Here is a 14,007-nt window from a genome sequence, read left to right as displayed (position 1 = left end):
ATGTTTAAAATCATATTCATACATCGAGGCATATTGCGATCTCGACTATCATTGACAAATTTGCGGCTAATAAAAATAGACGCCTTAAATTAACTCCGTGCAACATAATGTACTACTTTAAAAAAACAACAAAGCAATATATCTGTTTTCTTATTATTATCAAAATTTAAAGTAACCATTATAACTGTTTTTGAATTATGACATTCAATTACAAAGTCTTAATGTTTTCCCTTTAATAGTAAACTAAACTATAGAGACAGATAATAGCTTAAGTGTAGGAAGATGGGTGGATAAGGCGTGTAAAATATTTATGCACGGACGGAAAAGATACCGAAAAATTTAAATATCAAAAAATTTGATTTTTAAAAAAAATATTTAAAACAATAAATATTTAACATATCATCGGTGTTTAACATTTTTAAAAATATGTTCAATACTTGGTATATGTTGACTTAAACAGGCGTATACGTTTATCAAAACTTCCAATAGTGTCATTTGTTTTACAACTTCAAGGTCTTTTCTATTATATAGTGAGTCTCTGCTCCATATTTTTCTCATAGACTAATTAAAGTTTTATGAAAAACAAACCGATTTCAATCAACAAAAACGTGGAGAGATGACCCACTATACAATAAAAATACCATTTTGTATCTCAACAATTAAACGTTTTGAAAAAAATTATTCAAGTCCGTAAATTCGTGGCAAAAGTTCAAGGCACGCGTAATATTTAAACAATCTACTTTGTTGTGTATAAAATGGCTCATAAGTTATAGCACTAGACATTAGCTAACCTTCTATAAGTAGGGTTTTTATGTTGTGGGTTCGATTCCACCAAAATTTAAGGTAATATATTTTCTCTATCGTTTGTTAAACATAATAAAAACTGAATTTATTTAGAAAATGTGCTTTTGCAAACTTGTATTATGATAAATTTGAATTGATTTAATTGATAAAATAAATTCAAAATTGTACTTTACGATGAAACCGAATGGGCATTTGCCCTATTTTATTTTCCCATCTTCTTCCCGCCATTCACTTTGATAACGCTTATAAAAAAAGACTGCTGGTGAAAACAATGTTGGATTGTATCAAAAAATGTTTTTTTGCCTTTTTATTACAAAAAACATCTTTTTAAAAAAACTCAAAATTTTATGTGCGAAAAGTGTCTAAAATTTGTTCCTGTGTGTTCTATCAGGGACGCATATATCCCTGGTTCTATAAAACATGAAATCCGTTTTCCGTCGGGGGGCTTCGCCCCCCTGAACCCCCTACGAGGGCGCTGCCCTGGACCCGCTGGGGGCTTTGAGTGGACCCCAGACCCCTCGCCGTAGTTGGTGCCTATACTTCATTCTAGCTCTAGTTACGCCACTGCAAGAGACACCGATGAAACAGAGTGTAACTAACGGATAAAAAATGCCGAGAAAAGAAAACGTTTATTTCCATTCGTAGCTCCAAATCTGCTGCGTTAAAAAATGTTTGGAATTTTAGTTCTCTTTATAACGAGTAATCGAGTAAGAAAAAAAGGTCGATAATAATCGTCGTGAAGATTGCTAAGTACTTAAAAACTCGATGACAATCCTAACAGATCTTCATCCAATAAATTGCATCGTACAAACAAGTATGATTGTTATCGCTGATGAACCAATAAATTTCAAAAGTGTGGTTCTTTCTTCTTTGATTCTATATTGGCATGCATCCTACTTTCTATTGTAGCTGAGTTTGAATTGCGTTTTGAAATATCATGAAGCTGTGTACTAGAATCCGTTGTGATGCATAAATTAACGCTAAAATGAGACTCCCTGGATATTTTATCATATTTTAAAAACAAATGCAAAAGACTGGGATCCTCTTCTCTTCTCAAAAAGCCTAATTCCGATTATTTTGAAAAACGTCAGGCTGGTTTTAACTTCTGTTTGTCAAGGGTTTGTGAAAAGAAGAGCGGATCATCACTCCTTATTTTGGGTTATGTAACCGTAGAAAACGGTAGATACTTATTGAATAGGTATTTACCTCGTGTTGTATCCGGTCTGTTTCTACTGCTTTAATGTCGAGTTAGTCCTTCAAATACTCCTTCAAATGTTTTTCTATTACTTCTAATTTTCCTTGAACTTTCTCACATTTTCTAGTGCATTTTCCTTCTTAATAGAGACTTCCAACTATGTTTATGATTCTCGATTTTATTCTGCGGTATGTATGCAACAATCACAACAAAGGCAACACTTATTGTTGGTATTACGAGGTGTATCATCAAAGAACTCTCTTTGTAAGTTACATGAGGGTAATCTATCATGGCGTCTTTTTTCAGAGAGCACAGTAGTCTTACCTACTTGAAATTTTAAAAACATTCAGCTATTATTGATTATCTTAAACGCATGGACCTTACTGAATTTATAACCCATTTTAAATATTTTAGAAAGAACAGGTATCGATCTTACATTTACACTTTTTATTTACTAGATGATAAGTATTCATTTTTGGTTTGTTTTTGTTTTGTTTTTTGGGGTTTTTTTTTTTAGAACTAATGGAGAAAGATTTTTTAAACACTTCAAGATTAAGAATTTTTTATAAGTTTCGAATTTTAAAGAAACGAGTAACATAATTATTTTAATAGAATTAATAAGAAATTTTTCTAAAATCTTCTTACTATAGTTGATTAAATATATATAACTGAAAAGAAAATATATCCAGAATAAAATCGCAATTCGATCAGACTGCAAACGTTTTTGCCATCCCTGGCTCTTCAGGCAGTTCTTTAAAAAAAATATAAATAAAAGCAAAAACAATACACGACACTGTAATAGCATGTAGTATTTACTAATTAATAAACACCAACGGAAAATACAGAAATGTTTAATATTATTAAAAAAAATAATGGTGTATGCTATCTTTACGTTTTCCAACTAAGTTGCATTTAGAAGAAAAGAAAATTTGTAAAAGCAAAACGATTCCCCTTTTGCAATGACTTATTATTGCACTTTGTAAAACTATGTATACAACAAAAATCCTGAGAAGCTGCTCTCCCATGCTATGTTATTTTCACCATCTGATGTGGCAACTCTAACCCAGACGCTTTCTCCTGCACCCACGTGTAGGACCGTCATTCCCCCGCCATTAGAACAGTGAGATGATCCTCCCGTATAATACGCAGCCATCTCCTCACCTTCAACAACGAGGTGCGTGCGCAACTCATGACCGGGAGAACAAAGGAGAATTCGAACATCAAACACATAAACTCCAGAGACGCTCGGGATGAAGAGTCCGGTGGAGAATTGATAACAATTTCCATCGTTAGTAACGACGTTCCCGAAAATCAAACTTCGGTGGATGCCAAGATTAATATGATCCGTAACTCTATTTGCATAAAAGGCTATTTTCGGCTGGTTTTCTAAAAATATATAAAAACGGCTGAAAAAAATTTGAGATTTGAGTCACATATGAAAAAGTCCCTATTCGGACAACTTAAAAAAGATCTCAACTTGGATTTTTCCCCATGTTTGCCCTAACAATAGCTGCAGAACTACTTGTAGCTGTAGCTCAATGGAAAATTCGTGTTGGCGCATCGTAGCTACATTTTCATCCATATAAAATACTGTGTATATATTTTGCACAACGTTGTGCACGGTTTTGGATTTATGAAGTGTACATGTACCATGTAAGTGGTATGTAAAATGGTATTTACATGTATTGAACCAGCACGAACACGGATGTTTTCACAGTAACTTTTTAGATCATAACGAACCCGCTGCTCAGGTGAGCGATGTTGCCCATGGATCTCTTAATAAACTACTTTTTGGAAACTATAACGTTGGTGGAATAGAGAAATGCAACTGTGAAAAAATAGTATCTGTGAATGGAGGTAATGTGACCGTTAAGGCACATATTTGGGGTTCTTGTTTGTATTCGTCACAGAAGGATGGGTTGCTAATCACAGTTATGATTTATCTTTCTTTGAATATTACCTTGTTTTGCTGTTTGCTTCGTATCCACAACATAAAGTATCTTGTCGAGTGAATCCTTGAACGATATTTCCATGAACTCTACTTTCGTTTGAAGGTTTTCACATTTTGTTTCTAGTGCCCTGTCCTTTTTATTGACGACTGCTAACTCTGTTTCAAGATCTTCAATTTTATTCTGCAATATGTACGCAACTCCAACAACGAAGGCGACAATGACTGATGTTAATAAGTGATGTATTAACCCGGGAAAGACTCCCTCCATTGTAAGGTACGTGTCGGTAATCTATGATGTCTTGGTCGGAGACTTGAGCAATCTTATCAGAGACGTATATATCAATATGTTAACATATACGTCCCTGATCTGATCTAGTTAAAAAATGTAAAACACTCATCTAATATCGATATCTTTAGACGACTCAAGTCATGATGTTCTAGGCGGTGCAAAATATATCGGAACAAACAAGTACCCGTTTACCTTTTTACAGTTTTTGATCAAATAATAGATAATTTTTATTATTTTTTGCAGTAACAATGGAAGGGGGGGGGGGGTTAAAAAACAATCAATAAGAAGCCTTTTTGTCATATCTGAATCGAATCAAATCGTATTATACGGAGTGAACTCATAAACAATAAGGGTGGTAGCTGGTATATTTTTGACGTTTATTTAACATCTGAAAATAGTATAAAAACTTATGCACAAGGATCCAGTAACGTCAAAATGTGTATCACTACTACTCATTAATATGGAAGTCATAATAGGGTGTGGTTGTAATGGCAGTGTATTAAATAAGCATCATAAAAATATTTATTTGACAAACATTTTCTAAATAGTTTACAAAGTTATATGGTCATCAAGGAAGGAACAATTTCCATAACTTCTGATCACCTACCCATCGTTGCAACCTTTGACTTCGACATAAAGAGACATAGTCTGAAGCATTCAAAATCGAACTACTTGCATGGCACAACGCTACCCCATGCAGACACTCTTGAAGAGTACAATGTCCGTGTCACGTGTGCTCTCCTCTGTATATGACGCGAGATCTGCTAAAACTAATCCAATGTAACAAACTTTTTTCACCAGATCAACGACACCTTGCGCACACGCGCAGCGAATGCTGTCAAACATACGTCTTTTAATCCCTTAACTCGTCTAGCGGTTTAAGAACTCCATGACATAGAGAGGGTCAAATGCCGAACATGGCTGCGGGAAGGAAGACCACGAGGCATGAACCACCCCTCGTACCGCAAATACAAAAGAGCCAAACGATTGCTCATGACAAAGAAAACATCAATTACATGTGCAAAGTCTACGCGGATATCGACAGAGCAGCTGAGTTAGATGTGCGCCCATTTTAAAAACTGACAAAGCGCAGGAAACCGAAAACTTCTAGAATCTACTACGAAATTACAGACAATGATGGTGAAAAGAGAGCAGATCAAGATGGAGTTGCTGAAGCCTTAAGCTTTGCATGTCACTATGAGCATTCATACAGCCCTCTTTGATGAAAATTACAGACAATGATGGTGAAAAGAGAGCAGATCAAGATGGAGTTGCTGAAGCCTTAAGCTGTGCATGTCACTATGAGCATTCATACAGCCCTCTTTGATGAAAACGTATAGAAGAATGTTGAAGCAAAAAGTTCCAAGCCAACAAAAATATGTGAACACGATTTTCAGGATCTACCAGGTGGTGAGATTACAATCGTTGAAATAATGTCTGTCTTGGAATCGTTAGAGTTACGAAAAGCCTTGGTTTATGACTAAATTACTTTTCACTAAGTGTTGCTTACTCGTACCTTTGTACTTGGCGTTTTAAAGAACTATAAATGATATGAGTTAAATTTGGCCCCCCTAATTCGACATTTTTCAAAGTGTCTCGGGTACAATGAAATGTGTTTTAACATTCCCTGCAAATGGCAAAATTCTGGACATCAAATTCATATGGTATCTTGGTCAAACGACAGTACCACATAGGGATTTGTACAACCATTCAGGCATAATTATTTATTTGAAATTTAAGCTTCAACAACGATCTCGGAAGCATGTAGCATGGATAAAAAATCTTACTTTGCATTATCTGACATTGGATCAAAATATCTAAATCCTGTAACAATGTCCCACCTCCATAAACCCATAGTCCTCCCGTCAATTTTCTACGAACTTTTGAGCCACATGAATTAGTCAGATCATCAACAACTTAACACACTTCCGCACTTTATTTGCAAAAATTCACTCTATCTTCCTAAACTATGTAGATCTGACATATCTGTATCACTCTTCAATGGTCCTCCGATAATTTTTAACATCGACAATTGACACTAGAAAATCACTTGCCTTTGGAAGGTTATGTCGATGGGACTGTAAATATTCTGCCAAATATTTTTTTCTGACTCGCTTGCTGTCATTTTCACTTGAAATATTAAACAAGCAAAAAGGATTTATTCCTGACATTATAATAATCCTACAATACAATTTTACAATTTTTGGGAGTTGATTTTTAATCAACTCTCCTATGCAGTCACTCGGACAAACCGAAAGTGAAACAGTGTTTGGACCTAAGCACAAATCAACACCGCTGACAACATTTAGTTCTAAACAATAAATTCGATGTAATGAGTTCTTAAGCATTGTTTTTCAAGGAAACTAATTTATAGATACCTTGTAAATAGTCAGATTTTAAATGGTACGAACAGTTTAGATATTTTTTTAAGTCGTACATTTTATGTATTCCTACGCCAGAGTTCAATATAGTCTCGTTCAACTAGACGTTCGGCTGTCTCCGTAAATATCCGACAAGCAGAGAGTCTCTCTTGCTTGTCGGATACAGCTGAGAGTCTGGTTGAATGAGACTAGAGTTCAATTTTGCCTGGATCCATATAATTTCTCATAACTATTTCGATTACTGATAAGCAGTTTGATGGACTAATTCTTTGAATATTACACAACATGATTAATTAATTTTGGATTTTCACGAATTTCTTGTAGGAGAATTCATGTTATAAAAAATGTGCGTAATTCAAATACTTAGAGGAATTTACTTGCCATGCATGCAAAAATACATATCGTTGATTTTAAAATAAATAATAATCGATAAAATCAACTCCCGTCAGTACTTCAGTACTTTGATCTGAATTAGCTACGGAGTTGGCTGGACAACAGAAGCTTTTGTCCTTTCTGATATAATTTAATTTAACAGATAAACTATACAACCTGACAATCAAAAGAGTCATGTTGTATAGTTTACTTGTTAAAATAAATTATATCAAAAATGACACTTTCCAAACAAATGTTCCTGGAAAAAAATTGTTCGAGAAGCAGATAAATCATCTCACGAGACAAAGAGACGAATGTCTAACGATTCTGACTTTTCTTTCATCGGAAAATTTATCTTTAAAACTTTACCTGCCTCAATTTAATTAAAAACTACCAACAAAATCGTAATGAAACCTTTTATAATCGAGCGCTTAGAATACGATAACAATCGACTGATTTTTTATTATAATCAATGATTGGAACATCACTATCATTATTCGTGGAAAAGGAACAGCTATCATCAGGGTAAATGCTGATCGTTGATTTCAAGCAGACGAAATCGTGAGAAGACGCTTTATTTTCTATAAAGTGAATTAAATAATGTGATTTGTTTATTTTTGAAGGTTAAACTTCAAGTTTACATGTTTATAAAGCTGTATTTTGTTTGCTGACAATTAAACAGACACAACTTTACATTTTGTTTACAGTGTTTGTTTTTAAAATTCCCGTTTTATAAATAGTGTTAACATATTAAAATAACCAAATTTTCTCTAATAAAATTTCTGAAAAAGTCAGCATAAGTAAAAGATTACAAAAATATGGACGCTGATCGTTTCTGATTAAATCAGCTGGGAAGCGCTTCTGGGTTTTTTTGGGGTTTTTTTAATGACATGAACAACCACGTTTGATAGTTTTACCCATCTCCCAGTGTACGTTGCACAATTGCTATTTCTTTATCAACGAAGAAAGTAACTCATATGCTTGACATTAAAGATTTTGAAAATGATAAACAAAAATTACATTTTAAAATGCTATACAAATTTATAGTCTGATATTTTTTAAGTCTCAAGTTTTAAGGTGGAGGTTATCTCACTATCTTTATTCATGAACGTGTAATGTATGACAACTCTAAATATTTTCTTTTTCCTTTGTCAATATTTTACATCAACATATACATTTAACATACTTATCATTATTTTGTCTTACAAAATAGAATACATACGACATAAGTAAATGCTTAATAGTGTAAAACTAAGCAAGTGATTATAAAAAAAGCTATTTTTTGCCCCTTTAATCTACAGAACAAGTACCCTGTTATTTGTGCAATTTTACGTTATAGATATTATATAGAGCATAGCTGAAAAAGTAACATGTTCAATTAATAAACACAGTACGTGTATCTTGTAACATTGGCTTTTGTGTTAATATATTTTTGTGTTACTTAATATGTTTTTGGTGCTATTTTAAACATTGATAAAACATATTTTCAATTAATGTAATAAATTATAACATGTTGATGTGTACATACTGTCGGTCGCCTATGAAAGAGAAATGTCGTTAACCAAAAAATCCTCTTGTATCTCTTTGTTTACTTTCTTCGTACGATGTCTTTATAAAATACATAAACTCCTCAAAAAGACCAATTTCTTTTTTTGCTGTTCTGCATTGCCAACTTGTTTTTTTTTATTTCTAGTAACTTCTTCTGATGAATTGAATCTGAAACCAGAAGGAGTAAGTAAGAATGAAATATATAATTAAGAAACAATACTTGTGAAAACATGTTTTTCATTTCATTTTTATTTTACATTTTTTTAAATTCTCGTGTGTTCTAAAAATATGAACTTTGAAAGTGTCAAGAGGAAAGCAACTCAAAACACTCAAAAATCTTCTCAAACATTACAGGACTGCAGTAAAGTTAATTCATAAATAACATGGTCTACCGGACAAAATATGATGTGGTTTCGTCATTATGTGTTAAATACCAATTTTCATGACTTTTGAAAAATAAAAATACTGATTGAAGTGCAATCAATCTTAACATATTGTATTGACATAATCATTGGTGTAACAAATAGGTATCCTTGAAGTTGTAAATTACTTTAAACCCACAAAAACGGATACTTACGTGTACAGATATTCCTGAATCCACAGTATTGTATATTTTTTTCTATTTTCTGTTGTAATATACTTTTTGCAAGTACCTGCCTTTAAAAGCAATGAAGTGGAGTTTGAAATATAGAGAATTTAACTTGTTTTAAGGTACGTAGATCGGGGAACTTTTGAGTTAACGACTGTGGTGGTTACAACGTTTAGGCTCTTTTTAACAATGTCTACGAAAATGGATGCTTTTGACACCAAAATGTGTCAAATACTCAAGTTCGCATTAATGAGCGACACTTTGATAAAAAAGAAAGTAAAACACCATTTAGATTTATTATCGGTGTCTTCTAGACGATAGTTTATAATTCTTTTTTTTTTAACCGTGTATCTTTTTCTTTTGATCAATCTATTAACATGTCAAAAATTTCATATTTTTAGCAAAAGTAACACGTCAATAAGCGCTTTGTAATTATTTTGCCCCAGACTGAAATGGTTTTTGTTTTGAGAATTCAAACCAAAGGTTTAATCGAGCTTTTCTGATCACCTAGCTCTTCGTCTTTGAATTGTTGTCATTTTTGAAAACGTCCCTAGAACCACTTGGCCAAATTTGGACAAGGATGTACAAGGCGTTACAGATCCCCCACCTTGAGCAATAAAATAGAACTTGTTCATGTGTTAATAAAATAAGTATTCTTGGCTTGTATACGTTGTTTATACTATAAATTTCACGATGCATGTCAAAAACGTGTTTCCGTTCTATAAACACAAGAGATATAGGTTTCCAAATTAAGCCACATGACGTTTCGTACCTTAATATTAATAATTTATTGTGATAAATTGGAATATTTTGGTATGAATGGGTCTAGACTCCATCCTTAAAGTACTTTTATTAAAAGGATAAATTTTCATTCTTTTCTATTATTGATTTATTCAAGTGGAGTCTATATCCATTATGGGTCAAATTCGTGGTCTTCACAAAAACTAAAAACAACATTTTTAACTGTAAAACTAGAAAAGTTATTCACAACGATTCGTATGCGTCAACGTAGCTCAGTGTGATAGGCGGAGGACTATAGAAATATCTCCCGGCTGAGACGATGTTCGAATTATAGAGGGCTTATATTGTTAATCAGGCTCTGCTGTAGGCAGAGTCCTGGCTGTATGCAGGCAAATCGCCAATGTTACTATAAATAGCACAACTTCGAATTCAAAAGTAAACAAAAAACCAAACAGCGTCAAAGTAAAAAGCTTCCGCTATACCAAATCGTTACACAAAGAGCCACGTTTTGTCAAAAGTGTTGGCACTGCATGTGCTTTTTTTAATTTTGAGAGATTTGTCTATCTTTTAAGTGTTCTTATTAATAACGTGTTTTAAATACAAGACTATGCATTTTGGACACATAATGCGCATGAATTTTCATGAACTACTTTGCTGCGTGTTGAAGAAATGGGGTTTGAATATATAACGCTTGTTGCAAAATTCAAGGCAGCAACTGTTAAAATTGTTCTTCTAGACAGACATCATAATTTTTTGTTTATATCCGCTTACAAAATTTGGTCGCTCTCTGACGCGTTGCCGACATTAAAAGCATGAGAGAGAGAGAAAGAGAGAGAGAGAGAGATTATTCAACGCATTATACAGCGTTTGCTATTATGACTGTCTTTCGCAGCTACTCTGCATGTACAGTATAGTATTTGTTGGTTTCTAAATACACGAGAGAGAGAGAGAGAGAGAGAGAGAGAGAGAGAGAGAGAGAGAGAGAGAGATTTTTTCAGTGTTTACTACACAATATGCATAAAGACACACCAAAAGAGTCCGGTTTTCAGTACTTCAGTACTTTGATTAATTCTGCACTTTTGCTACCTTTTGGGTAAACATTACTGTTTTTAAATTTTAATGTAATAGATCTAGGATTGTGTTGGAAAACATGTAAATTTCAGTTAACGACAAAAAAAAATACATAATGATATTGCCCATTCTAAATAACGTTTAATAAACAACTAAACATTAGCTCTAGTAGCACAGTCAAAGATTGTGTGAGATCACGTTGTATTGTTATGAAAATATTCACAGAAATGAAAATAAGAAGAAAAGTGTAAAGTATATTAAGTGTATATTTGTTATTGGTCAGATAATGCTGTTCTATATGATGCACACCTTCAAGTGTAAGATTCCTTTATGGGAGATTTACGTAAGTCGTTTAAATATCCTAGATGCGTGGAATCGAAGGCATAGTACGCCCTTCTCCTTTAACCAAATTTTGATATGGCCTTGACATTGGATAATGTGAAAGCAGACAAAGGGGCTGCTGATTAGAGCTATGCAATACTTATATTGAGTTATGTATTTACCTTGTTCTTCTTTCCGCTTTGTATGCACAGCTATTGTGTCCAGTGAGGCCTTCAAAGAGTCAAAGATTTTTCCATGAACTCTACTTTCGCTTGAAATTGTACACATTCTGTTTTCAGTTCATTTTCCTTTTTATTGAGATCTGTTATCTCTTTTTGAAGATCGTCGATTTTATTCTGCAATATAAGCACAGCTCCAACAACAAAGGCAACAATAGCTGCTGAAATTACGTGGTGTATCATTATAGCAAAGACTTTTCTTTGTGAGATACGTATCGGTAATCTATCATGGCCTCTTGATCAGACAACCAATCTCGAGTACTCATATCTGCAAATAAGTGTAAATAAAATACACTCAAATATTACTGATATTGATCTCATTTAAAATGTCTATAGGCTGTGCAAAAAGTTCAAGAACAGACGTTATGCTTTTTTGTAAAAACATCTTTCACAACGCCTTTGCGCTCGTACTGCTTTACTAAATTCGCCATCGCGCGATCACACGGCACGCTGTTGCGCTACATAAATAATTACAGAACAAGCTGACATATAATATGTATATCTTACCTCCCGCTAAATTGAAGAAAATCATTGGCATACAGCAGTCACGTGAAGACTATGTATATTCCATACATATTACTCCTTTTGAGCATTATGACGTCATTTTAGAGCATTATGACGTCAGGTTTCGTACTCAAATTGAAACTTGTAATATTATTACAAAAGCTTTATTTTTCGACCAATCAGAAGCGCCAATATCTCATCAAACGAATAAATATTAAATGATATGAAGATCCCATGTATTGGTTATGAACATTGATAAGCTCTAGAATGTGTATACTTTAGTCCTTTGTAATATACTTTTACAATACATGTACCCATACTTAGTACATAGTACCGGACACCTCATCGAAAGACAACTCGCCAAATGCGACAACTCATCGAAAGTCAACTAATCGGAAGTAAAACTCACCGACGGGACATGTCAACTAAAGACAACTCGTGGATGACGACAACTCATCGATATAAATTGAAATAAAAATATAAATATACTACATGTACTTACATTCTTAGCAGGTTAGCTAAATATGTCAGTGATCTTGAATGTTATTCTACAAGCGACTTTTTTCTCCTCCTCTCTGCAATTTGAATGATCATAGATAAGAAAATTATAATATTTCGCTATTCAATTATTAATGATGAAAAAGTTTCTTAATTCTGATTGGCTTTTTGCAGTGCGAAACTCGCAATCCATTGCATTTACTTACTGGACTGAATTTGATTATAAATATAACTATTCATTCATTTAGGCATAGTCCTCGTTCGGGTTGATCATCTTACTTGTGTATTTTCTGAAATTTCATCAGATTCTGAATCTTCTTGGTCTCTAGCATCATTGTCAGGATCATTTACAATCTGTAAAGGAATAACAACATCATAATTGTTATCTACATGTGTACTAACTTCTAGGTCATCAGTATCCGTTGACTGATAGCGTCCTCTGGCATCCTTTTTCCAGGTTCTGAACACTATCTTGATTGTCACCAGTGACAGTTCCAGCTTCACTGCTCCTCCCATCATCTAACACATCTAACACATCACATCATCTTCTACTACAGGGGGTTTTTCCTACAAAATAAAGAAAATCATTCTCTTCACCAGACTCATCTGTGTTGTGTTGATTAGGGGGTTCTTCACCTTCTTCCACTTTCTGATCTCTGACTGTCCGCAGTTTCTTGGTTCTGGGAGCTGGCACGGGAGAAGTTAACTTCGTCTCAATCGGCAGAAGTAGCTTCCTATGAAGGACTGACTGATCCTCCCCTGACCATCTTCTCTACGGACCTTAAATACTGGTTAATACTCTTTATTAGGCTACTTCAGGTTGATATTTGGATGATTTCCCCATCGATCCTGAATTTCATGTTTTCCATCAAAACTCACCACTTTGACCAAAACTCTATCACCCTCTACTAAGGTAACTTCTCGGACTCTGGTGTCATAGTGACATTTCTGTCTGGATTGAGAGTTATTTTTAGCAGTTTCTGCCAGTTTATATGCTTCTTGTGGATTCTGTTTTAATTTTCTATATATAAACTGGCATGAAATTTGACTGTTCATTCCCTGGCCATTGATACCAAATTCTAAATCAACTGGAAGGTTAGGCTCTCTACCAAACATTAAATAGTAAGGTGAAAATCCAGTAGAGTCATTGGCTGTATACAGTTGTATGCATGAACTAGAGGATAAATGTAATTTCTCCAGTTGTGTTTCTGCTCTGGATCTAGAGTGCCTAACATGGAAATAAGAGTTCTGTTAAAGCGCTCTGTAATTCCATTGCCCATTGGATGGTACGGTGTAGCTAGAGTCCTTGATTTAGAAATTCCAGTGATTTTACAAAGTTCTGTGATGATTTTGCTGCAGAAGTTTGCTCCTTGGTCGGAATGTAGTCTTTGCATGAGGCCATAATGAACTATAAAATGATTGAAGATAGCATCAGCTGTTGTTTTGGCAGTCTGATTCTTCGTTGGCACTGCAACCTCATACTTGGTGAAGTGATCGGTAAGAA

General features: G+C 34.0%; 1 long non-coding RNA gene across 1 annotated transcript; it reads right to left on the bottom strand.

Annotated features, from left to right (window-relative positions):
- Window positions 1-8,650: 8,650 nt before the first annotated feature.
- LOC136271336 (uncharacterized) lies at window positions 8,651-11,853 on the bottom strand. The gene is made up of 2 exons (XR_010709254.1): window positions 11,445-11,853; window positions 8,651-8,708 (listed from the first exon to the last, which is right to left on the bottom strand). It is a non-coding gene; the product is annotated as an uncharacterized lncRNA (long non-coding RNA).
- Between the last annotated feature and the right edge of the window lie 2,154 nt (window positions 11,854-14,007).

This window comes from Magallana gigas, chromosome 9 (genome assembly GCF_963853765.1).
Source record: "Magallana gigas chromosome 9, xbMagGiga1.1, whole genome shotgun sequence".
In the NCBI taxonomy this organism is placed as follows: Eukaryota; Metazoa; Mollusca; class Bivalvia; order Ostreida; family Ostreidae; genus Magallana; species Magallana gigas.
Note: the sequence above shows the minus strand (reverse complement) of the source record. Positions and strands in the feature narration are given on the sequence as shown.